General features: G+C 30.5%; 1 long non-coding RNA gene across 3 annotated transcripts in view; it reads left to right on the forward strand.

Annotated features, from left to right (window-relative positions):
- The window catches only part of LOC143255382 (uncharacterized), a 30202-nt gene extending 18959 nt beyond the window's left edge, over positions 1 to 11243 (forward strand). Inside the window, exons 6-7 of one of the 3 annotated variants that reach the window (XR_013030580.1) lie at positions 707 to 1937; positions 2439 to 6401. This is a non-coding gene — a long non-coding RNA (uncharacterized LOC143255382). The other 2 variants (XR_013030579.1, XR_013030578.1) reach the window with 2 other exon arrangements.
- Positions 11244 to 12160: the final 917 nt, after the last annotated feature.

The raw sequence follows: 12160 nt of genomic DNA on the forward strand, positions 1-12160 counted from the left end.
TATTTGATATCATATTTGAACAGATCTCGTGAAGTGCATTTTACACATTTTTCTGTTATTTAATAAAATATATAACAAATTTTCAAGGGGGCCACTTTTCTTGTCCACCTCCTGTATATATACAAATTTATTATTAATTTTTATTATATTGATCTTTCAACTGTGCCTGGATAACAGTGTAGAAGTTACAATGACAAGGTTCATGTATGCTCATGCTACCATATCCAGTAGCATAAAACTGACCTTTACAAAGGACCTGAATTTTGGGAAAGTAACTCACCAAGAAAATCCTCATGAGATGTGTAGTAATGGATGCCCATAGTAAAAGGGTTACTTCAACATAAAAATGTCCAACATTGTATATCTGCAAAACTTGAAATGGCCTTAATTTCAAACCAACATAAACACATCAAATTCGCTACACATCCAAGACTTCAAACTTCTATAACTGAAATCTCACATCAAACACTTCAAACTAATTCCAAAAGCATGTTATTACTTTGAGATTTCTTTGTCTGTAATTTGGGACTTTTCAAGGAAAAAAGAAAATACTTCACAGAGTTTGTTGTTACTAACACTTTGGTGAACAAAAATAGTTGAATTAATTATCACAAGTCATATTAGTTTAAAGAGTAATTTGTATTCCATTGTAATTTCTGTCTTCAGTGATGATAAACTTTGTCACTTTGTTTTTATTTACTTTCAGCTGTAATATTTCTTGAATTGTGGAAAAGGTATTCAGAAAAAATTACCCACCACTGGGATATGACTAGTTTTGACACTTTAGAAGTAGTGTGTACTTTTACCTTAGTAATTAATTTTATCACAATGGGCTTGTGTATTTGACAGGAAATTTTAACCATGGCACAAAACCTACTGTGATTCTGAAGGTACTAGTTGTGTCATGGCAAACTTTGACAGTAATCATAAAAATATTTTAATTATATGTTGCAATGTGATTTTTCATGTTAAGATTAAAAATGCTTCATTTGAAAATTTTCAAATTTCACTTATGTAGTTTTTTAAACCTCCTTAATAAATATCAGATGATGTTTGCTGTCAGTAAAAAGTTTATTTTATCTGTTATTTTACAAGCTGTAAATCTTTAAATGATCAGCCAATTTAAACACCCTCATAACCACCATAAAATTTATGAAATAATTGTAAATTACTTTTTTATTGTGCTAGAATGACAGCATATTGTGACAGTATACATCTGTTTATTCTTAATCTTATAATTTTTGTTGACTTTTGAACCACGTGTAACTATTAATCCTTCCTCTGAGGGTCGCGGGTTTGCATCCCCATCACGCCAAACATGCTCGCCCTTTCAGCCGTGGGGGCATTATTATGTTATGGTTAATCCCACTATTCATTGGTAAAAGAGTAGCCCAAGAGTTGGCGGTGGGTGGTGATGACTAGCTGCCCTCCCTCTAGTCTTACACTACTAAATTAGAGACGGCTAGCACAGATAGCCCTCGAGTAGCTTTGTGCGAAATTCAAAACAAACAGTCCTTCCTCACAAGTTTTAAATCACTTGGTGAACCTTCAGCTCATGTTACCCTATTGAATTACATTAAAGAATATGAAGAATATTTATTATTACTATTCTTTATTTTAGCTAACCTAACCTAACAACTTTCTTGTTTTCTCATTTTAGTTACTTTTATAGTAATAAATAAAGAATACTCATGAAAAACATAAAATGTATTATTTATCTGCATCTTTTTTTTTGTTCTTTACTAATGGCACTACCACACTAAATACCCCCTGCTAGTACAGTGGTAGGTCTATGGATATACAACATCAGAGAGAACTATTGGTAGCTTGTAAAAGAGAGGCTGTGATAGGTGTGCATGCTAAATGACTCTAATTTCCTAGTGTATGACATCATAAACGAATAAGATAGAAAGCTGTAAAATTTTTGCCTTGCCTAAGTAATAACTAATTTACATAAAATTATTCAATTCTTGGAGAGGTGATAAGTAAATTATAGAAAAAGGAAGAATCTAAAAAACTTAAATACTATTAAAATTTGATTCAGTAATTATATTGTGATGCAAAGTTTACTTGTATACATCGATAATAAACTAGTTTAATTAAATTTTGAATTTAACTCAGTAAAACATTGTGATATATGCAGTTTGACCTTCTTGATGTGAAAGGGTTAATGACCTTGTTTTCCTGCCTTGATTGGGTGCTCAGGACTTTTAAGTTTGTTTGTTTCCAGTATCATATTTACAGCTACTCTCTTGTATTTCCCTTTGAACATCTTTCAAACTTTGTCTTATAAAAATAATGTTTGAATGTTCCTTAAAGGTATTCTTTTGAGAAAGTTTCTCAAAAATACATGTTTAAAAATGTAAATTTCTTAACACGTAGATATGATGTTTTACCTGAACTCTTGATCATAATGTGGTTTGTTTTTCTATCACCAGGAACATCCAAGGCCAGAATATTTAGCTAAGTTATCAACAGTAAAGAAAAGGAAAGTAAACTTTATTACAGGGGTAAGAACAGCACTGTTATCAATTTATAATAAATATCAAGACAAACATCTGACTTTTTGTCCAGTTGTTCCCATCATTTGTCTTGTTTTTATACAAGTCTAGATCTATCTGTTGTTGATGATTTTACAGTGTTGTAGTTGATTATCAGATTATAAGTTTTATGATGACAGTAAAAGTGTTTGGTACTGGTTTCACAACAAACCTGTAACTAAGTATACTCTATCAAACAAAATTAACAAGCTATGTATCTTTTGTATGAATTCTTTCTTAAAATTATTGAAAATTATTAAACTTAAAAAAAATGTCTTATTCTTCTTGAAAAATAGTTATTTTGAGTAAATGGTCTTCAAAGGTGCAATTTTAAAAGGGTGATAAAACACTTTTCTAAAAATAGTTCAGTGTAAATGCATTACATGTAGTTTAAAAGATAGCAGAGTATAAAAAATAGATGTGAATAATAAACATTTAAAAGATCTTGATAGAACATTGTTTGAAATTGAAAGTTTGAAATGTCAACTTTTATGCATGTTTCAAATATTCTCATTTAAAGTTCCTGGCCTGGCTGCCAGATGGTTAAGGCACTTGATTCGTAATTATAATATGACGGTCAATCCCATTATTTGTTTGTAAAAGAGTAGCCCAAGAGTTTGCAATGGGTGATAACGACTAGCTGCCTTTCCTCTAATCTTATACTGCTAAATTAGGGACGACTAGTGCAGATAGCCCTCGTGTAGCTTTGTGTGAAATTCAAAACAAAGCAAATCATTTAAAGCTCATTACATTTTATCACTTTTTTAAAAAAACAAACCACCAGGTTACATGTTCCAATACCCAAGTTGTGGTTTTATTATCCCCTTCAAAAATAATGTAAATTGAACTTCAGAAGGAATATTACAACAGTTTTTTTTATCAGTTCTGGTTCTTTTTCTAAGTGCACGTGTTTGAACTTTATTTCTTACAAGTTATGAAAATTTATTACTTAGTTTTTTACTGATGTGTTTTTTAAGTGCTTCTGTGATGTACACTGTAATAGGTAAGTGAACCATGTCTTTCCTTTTGGAAAAGACGAGTACCGAGCACCATATTTTCCTGGTCTAATTAATGAATTAATTTGAAGTATATAGGTGTATACACTAAAGTCCCCACTAAAATTGATAAGTATTGTAGACATGGAGCTAAAAGAGGGATTTATAGCTTAAAAAATAAGACATAACTTCCAGCTGTATTTATTTACTTTTTTAGAGTCTTTAGCTGTAGGCTTGACAATACAGTCTCTGCATTTTGATTCATGTTGTTTCTTTATTTTTCTGACAGTCTAGAATGAGTTTTAATTATATTGTTACTTAAGTTGTTTTTTTTTATACTAATTTACAGAGAATACATTCTAAACTTCACAAGTGCATGTGAACATTCAGTTGAATGTTTCATATTTTTTAACAGTTTACTGTTGCTTCTGTTTTATGTTCCACTCATCCACCACATATTAAAAATAAATGACAAATGTTCAAGAGAAAATAAACATATTTACTGGTATATGCCTGTAACATACAAACTGTAAAATTGTTCTCAAAGGACCATTGTAAAGGCAAAGATTGTATGGTCACAAATTTAATGACTAGCTTCCATCAGCTTGTACTATTATGTAACAAAAGATGAACAGCAACAAAGGAATCTCATCAGAATGGAATAATGTTTTTTTTAATATAATACAACAAAGGTTAGTGCAACATAAACATACACAGTCACATGCTTACTTTGATAGGTTTACATAACAAATATGTTTGTTCTTCAACAGCCTGCTGTCTGCAAGTGTTTGTTAGAATAAGGCAACACAAATAATTTATTCAGTGGCACTCATTGCTGAATTGCCAATTACCAATAACATTTACTACCACTACCTATTTAAAATTGCAATAGCTATATGAAAGAGTAATATATGCAGTGGTAATAAATACTGAATATGTACTTGTGACTTCTGCTAAGTACAAAAAAGAGTAGAAATAAAGAATTACCAATGTGATATTGAATAGTGACATCTGTTATGGTAATCATCCAGTGTCAAACACCTGTTGAAATATTGCTAGGGAAATAAACTTGAGTAATGATGAACTACAGTGGCTTGAATAACAATATGCAAGATCAGAATCCCCTAATTTTGTTGTGTCTGTTTCCAATAAAAACACTAGAAAATGCACAAGCTGTAGTTTCCAACTAATGCACATACTAGTAAAACACTGGATTTTTTGATGGCTAAAATGAAGGACTTAGAAAATTTCACAGCATTACATAATTAAGGATGGGGAAATAAGTTTAAAAGTACTGTCAGTTTCTTGCAGAAATCTCAGTGGAGTCCTGTAACACAATAAATATCATTTGAAATAATTTTATGGTGGAATCAAAATGGTTATTTGTTGCTTGAGTAAGCTGTCAGCAATAGATCTACAGTTTTCTTTGCTTACATTTTTTTGTGAACCCTATTTGTGGATTTTAAATACCTAGTTTTTAATTATCTGCTATGTTGACTTTTTTAATGCACAACAATGAGAAAATATGTGTTTAGAGTGAGACACGACCCCCACTAGGCATGTATAAAATTATTCCGGTAGAAAAGCAGCTCTTTCAAATAAAACATCTCTTTAAATAAGATTTGTGTCTTTTGTTGTGTCTATGTTGTGGTTCAAAATGCTCAGTCGATTTTGCTGTAGTTTTGTGTAACAATAACATGAATAAAAATAATACTATTAAGTAAGCAAATATTAATTTTGTCTCAACAATCATGAAACCATGTATTTTGCTTATTATCAATCTTTTGGTGGTCCAATATATTTACAAGAAAGGTTTTCAGTGGTGTTTCAAGAATGAGTCTACTTTTAAAGGGTTTTTTTTCCCCAAATGATTAGAGATCACTCAAAGGCTTAATAGAGATATCCTAGTACTACAGGTGGTACTGTTTTAGAGTAAGGCTGCATTCTTAAATTAAGATGACTTTTATAACTTCATGGTCATTGATTTTTGGTTCTATGTTTAAAGAAAAATTGTTTTTAAAAGATGCACTTTGTAAACTTGAGAGGATTTTTTTATCATTTTCAGTGAATCCAGTTTCCAATTTTCTACAATATAGCATTTGAAACAGTTATTTCTCATTATTATGTCTCCACAGAGAGGTGTACTGTATTTCAAGATGGCTTGTATGGGTATTAAAACTTTTATTAAAATAAATTAGAGAACAATGTTTCAACCTTCTTAGGTCTTCAGGTTAACAAAAAGAGTTTTAATACCCATACTAGCCATCTTGACATACATTTTTACTTCACGTGGGTTCCTCATCATCATGAGAGAGATATAGTTTTTCTGTTGTTTCATCTTCTTCCAAACCCTTTTCAGTCAACTGCCATATCTACATATTTTATCAGATTATCTTGAAACTTGGTAGAGTCATACTTTGGTCCAATATGTCCAGTCAGTATTTTCATTTTGTTTATTTAGGCTTTTTTAAGGGGTCAGATGTCAAACAACCCAAAAATATATATTTTGGGCTCTTGTGTGGTTATATTTACAGCAGTTTAGAAGACAACTGGCACAAATGTAAATATTCATGAGCTCAATACAATGACAAACAAAAATAGCTAGATTTGCCCATATTGAATCTCTTTTTTTTTTTTTTTTTTTTTTTGGGGGGGGGGTAGGTAAGAGATCTGAAAAAAGCATAATTTAGAGGTATTTGTTGATCATTTACTCAGCCATATTTTGACCAATTTACATGGTATCTGGTAGAAAGATATTTTTATACAGGTCTCAAAAATTGACAAACAAAAAATTGTGAAATTGTCAATTTTTAGTAATTATAAAATGGGTTAAGATCCCACAAAAAAAGCATAACTTTAGAGTTGTTTGATCAGTTGCAGGTTTCATGGATTTTGTTTTATCATATCCCACAAAACAACTTGCTGCCTAGAAAATCTAGGTAAAGACTTAGTGAACCACTCCGTAAAAGGACAAACAACCTCTAATTGTGTGAAGAAATTTGGACTTTAACTGTCAGACTCCAGTTACAGTTTGCTACAGCAAAGTGTGTGTTTTTTTTTTGAGTTCCCTAAAACTATTTTAAATTTATTTAAAAACTGTCTAACAAGACTATTACTTAACTAATATTGCAAATTGAAACATAACTTCTCAAACAGTGGAATAAAGTGAATGTATAATCTGAAGAAAGATACAAACATTAAAATTCTGAAAGCTGATAAAGGCAACATTAGTGTAATTATGAACAACAGAGAATAACAAGAAAACTTGTTTCCCAGTTTTTGTTTATTATATATATATATTCTTTATCACAGTAGGTCTTGATGCAATGATTTTTTATAGACTTAAGATATTATGTTTTTTTATTCTTCAGGTTACAGTAGCTCTTTCTGTATAGATTTAATGGACTATTTTTATTCTTCAGGTTACTGTAGCTCTTTCTTTTCAGGCTTAACAAATTATGTTTTGTTCTTTAGGTTACAGTAGCTCTTGTTGCTGCACTGTTGAACCTTGTGTGCATAATGACCTTTAACCTGGTAGGTCACTTAAACAAGAAAAGTAAGGGATGTGAAATTCACCTATTTCTGGTTGTGTAAAATGGACTTTTTTGGTTTTATTCAAGATGATATGGATCAATTACTGGCTTATAGTGGTATGTGTACATAAGTGTGTGTGTGTGCGTGCGTGCGTGCGTGCGTGTGTATATATATAGTGGTATGTGTATACAAGTGCGTGCGTGTGTGTATATATATAGTGGTATGTGTATACGTGTGTGTGTGTGTGTGTATAGTGGTATCTAAGCATATTAGTTTTGTTGTTTATTTTTTACTTTGATTTCTTAATGATGGAAAGGAGATGTTGCATGTAATTACTTGTAATTTTTTAAGGTTGTTTCTTGTTTTCTGTTCAGCTGTAAATAATGTAAGGGTTTTTTATGTTTGTATTTTCAAGAATGAAATTAATATAGCTTGGAATGTTTTCATGAATGCACCAAAATAATCATAAGAAAATCTTTATGCTTTGCTGCTAGAGAAATTATTGAAATAATGACAAAACCTCAGTATTTAAGTTCAGATGCAAGTAACACTACTATATATTTGTTTTGTAAGATCTTCAGTAGTACTTTTCAGTTTTGGTCCTTTCAGCCATGGTGGCATTATAATGTTATAGTCAATCCCACAATTCATTGGTAAAAGAGTAGCCTAAGGTGTGGATGTGGGTGGTGATGACTAGCTGCCTTCCCTCTATTCTTACACTGCTAAATTAGGGATGGCTAGCACAGATAGCCCTCGAGTAGCTTTGTGCGAAGTTCAAAAACAAACAAACAAACAATACAGACAAATCCTCACTTGCAGGTTCTGACACCAGCTGGTATATAAAACTATTTATTAGTTTTCAAAAACCTATCCCCTTCATTGCCAAATTCAAAATTCTCCAATCAATACCCTTGAAATTAAAGTCTCTCGCAATAACATCATCTTTTTCAGCTACCATTCTGATCTCATTGTACAGTTTTTGATTAACTTCCACATTATGATCTTGTGGTCCATAACAAATCTCAATTTCAAGACTTTTCTATCTATATCTACTTACAATCACCCAAACTAACTCATACTTATTACTGTTTTCTTTAATATGCAGTAACTCAACATGATGCAATTCCATCCTTATATATAAAGCTATTCCTTGCTTTTCATACTCTATCTCTAGTAACTAATCTGTAGCTTGGTATTTTGGAAAAATCTTATCATTCAAAGCTGTTTATATTGAACCACATTTTAGTGATACCCATAACATCAAAATCCTCAGTTTCCACAACTGCTTTATTTCTAATATTCCTAGCATTGCAATAGCAACAATTAGTTAAATATTTTAAAACAAATTCATTTCTTATGTGTGTTGTACGTTTTCCTATCAATTATGTTTCTAGTTTTACTAATATCATAGCCCTCACCTCTGTCTAGGCCTAGTTTAAATTTACCACTACAGCTGAGTTAAGAGCCTTTGCTAACATGCTAGCTCCTGCTTTTTTACATGCAAGTCTACACTTCAGAAACATTAACCTTTCCATTAAAATTATTTTACAAATCTAGCCAACCTATTTGTTTATCCCTACATACTACATACTGATCAAAGCCTAGCATTCAACCATAGTGACTAACTTAATATCTTATTCCCAGACTTTATTTTTGACAGTATCCCTGACAAAATCAAACTAACACCTATATTATACCCATCAATAAGCTCCTTAGATCAATCTTTCCTTACATCACTGTCCTCAACATTAGCACCAAAACTGTGCTGCTACTAGAATCCTTAACTATTTCTTTGGCTCTTTTAGCTGTATCCTGTACCTCCTGCTCCGGGATAGCATAAGTGTATTTTTGTTGCTCCTATATACCCCACACACTACTTTTTATAACTGGAGAGTCATCTATAACTATAACTTTCCTATCCTTGACAAAAGCATACCTTATGATCCCATCTGTTTCTCCTAGTACTTGTAAATCTATAAAATATCCCAGTTATATAAAAGCTACAGATAAAGGTCTACCCCAAAAATGATTAAAAGTATTAATTCAGTTTTGAAGTTTTTCTCACGGTAAATCTACAGAGGAGTGTTATAAAAATTATTAATGTTAAAAAATTGTATATTGCTTGATTAGTTTCTTACATTTTAACTTTTACAGAATAACAGTGTATGTCTGTTTTGTGTTTAACCAACTGTAAAATATTATTTATTGAAATTTCAAGAAAGTTTCCATCTCCTTATTTAATGAACATTAAATTCTGTAATAGTTAAAAATTAATAACATTTTGTCATATAAGACAAAAATTAACTACATAAGAAACTAATCAAGTTATTTATTTACTTGACCCACCACGTGACAACAATATTTCTAAATACCAGCAGGGTTTTCTGTAGTGAAATGTTACTAACTCCTAACTTTAGTGTACTTCTGTGGCATCAGCCTTCTTTCTTTTCAGACCTTCTAACTTCATTCCCACCTCTTGTAGTTGACCTTCAAACTGTTTCTTTTTACATTCAGTTTCTTGTTGAGTTTCTCTGATGGTTTATAGTTCAGCAGCTAAGTCATTATTATAACACGAGGTGGTAACCATTTTATATAATAAAGACATTGCCTGTAAAATACAACAGGGGCTTCATTACAATAATGTTATTAACATTTATAAATACAAATTATTGTACATGAGTTTACTTATTCACTTTCACAAACATACTTAAAACTTCTCAATAAACAACCATCAGACTAGAAGATTAAATCTTAGTGCTATAGTTAAAAAAAAAACTATACAATTAGTTCATTTAAATGTTCTAATACCCTTAAAATAAAAATTGAAATAAATGAATAAAAATACCAATTAAAATAATTTATGTGAAAAACTCAATAAACAGACAAAATATTTATTTACAAATTGCAAAAACAACAATTCAAATTTCACCGATGTTAAAAAGAAACAAGGTACTATTTCTCATGTTAAATCAAAATATACCTTACTGATGCTTCCAACTGGTCATTAAGTTCTCTGTGGCATGACTGTGCTTCTTTCAAATATCACTTAGCCTGATTTCATGAGAATATTTATCCTCAAACTTTTCTTTTCAACATATCCAACTCTTGTTCACATTTTAAGATCTTGCTGAGTAGCATCTGTGTTCAGTAATGCTAGCAATTCATTCTTAAAAACTTCTTAATGAAACATGTCTATAAGAAAAATATTTATTTAAACTTGTATTAATAAGTGTAATTCTTAGTTTATTCTGTCATTGGTATGAAACTGGTGGTTACAATAACAATCAGTTGCATTTTCATAAGATTAATGACAATGATAAAACTAACAACTAATCTTGTTGAAAATATGTAACATCAAGTAGTGCTTGTATCTGTGAATTGATAACTTAGAGGAGAGCTTCAGTAATTTTTAAGTGAATATAACAATCATGTGAAAATATTTTTAAGTACTTATACTTGGTCTGGTAATACTGAAGTCATTTACAAAGTACTTTTAAAATTATCTCTTGTAGCAGCACAAAACACTAATTTGTTTAATGGTTTAAAATGATTTTAAAACCAGCCTGCATCGTAATGACATTCATAGAAGTTGTCTGTTGCTTCATTTTATGTTCGATTATAATATAAAATATAGCAAAGTAGAAATTTAAAAAAGTAGGACCCTGCATTTTGAATTAGGACTTTATAGAATTATGAACTAAAGTAATATGGAATATAAAGTTTAATAAAGAATTGTTACTAAATAAATTTGCCTACATTGTAATAGAAGTTATGTCTCCTAATTTTCATGTACTGTGAAAACTGTACCAAATAATAACAATATTATGTTTTAATCGTATCAGTAAACACACCAGAATCCCTTGCCTTATTTACATTGTAACACCTAAACACTTGCTAGTAAAGTTTTGAATCACTGTGATGTTGATTTTATTTAATACTAACAAAATGATTATCCATTACTTTTTAGATCTCACTACATCAATTAGTTATGTCCTAAATATGAAACATTAAATATCAAGATCCATTATGGTGAAGGTAATTAGGAAATTGGATTCAGTTAATAGGATGAAACATGAAATGTTGAGAACTATTGTAGTGAAGGTAAGAATTAACAAGGATTCAGTTACTTGGGATCCATTACGGTGAACTTGAATTCAAATACTCATAATGATTACACATCTTTCTTTATTTTCAAGCAGTAATGCAAGTAATTGGCAATTTAAATATCTTCAGTGATTTTGAATCATTGAAACCATGAGAACGAAATAAATTTTGAAAAAGGAATGAAAACAAGTCTTAAGACGTGTGGACGAACATACTGTGGAATATATAAATTTTGTGTTGTGGAAAACAAAGTACCAAAATGTTATTGTTCCGAGGAGGGGGAGTTTCATTTTTAAGCCTAAGTCACATTTTTTAACTGCTACTAAGCTTTTCATGATAAAGCTTTAACAGCTTTTACTTTTTGGAAGGAAAAATATTCACTGAACTTTATAAGTGAAATTTAGACAAGCATAATCATAGTGGTATGATTACAGCAATACTAAGAAAATGTTTAATACATACAGAATTACAGCAAAATATTGGCTCAATATATTGTTTTAGAGCAAAGCCTTCTGCTGTGTCTAATGCAGTGAACTAAACAACAGAGTTTGAACTTTAAGTCTGTAAATTAACGCTACCTCATTGGGCAATACAAGTACAATAGAAACTAACATGTTACTGGTATGATCATAGTTATGATAATGAAATGTTTAATAGATATAATCACAGCAAAATATTGGCACAAAATTAACAATCATCCAAAAAGTATTAAACACTAGCTAAACAGGAGAGCGTAATCTTGAAGATATCACTACTGTAAACTTAGATTTTACTTTGAGCTTCATAATCTTTGTTGTTTTATGTAATACTAAATATACAGGTTGTTTGGAAAGTCACTGTGCACTTATATATTTATTGACAGACATGTTTCAATATAGAATACAGGAGGTAAATATGAATGACAATTATAAACAATGTTGAAAGTGACCCCTTTTGGCATCAGTACAGGCCTGGATCCTTCTTATTTTGTTTCTAAACACCGCTATC

The sequence above is a fragment of the Tachypleus tridentatus genome, chromosome 7, assembly GCF_004210375.1.
Source record: "Tachypleus tridentatus isolate NWPU-2018 chromosome 7, ASM421037v1, whole genome shotgun sequence".
Classification (NCBI taxonomy): domain Eukaryota; kingdom Metazoa; phylum Arthropoda; class Merostomata; order Xiphosura; family Limulidae; genus Tachypleus; species Tachypleus tridentatus.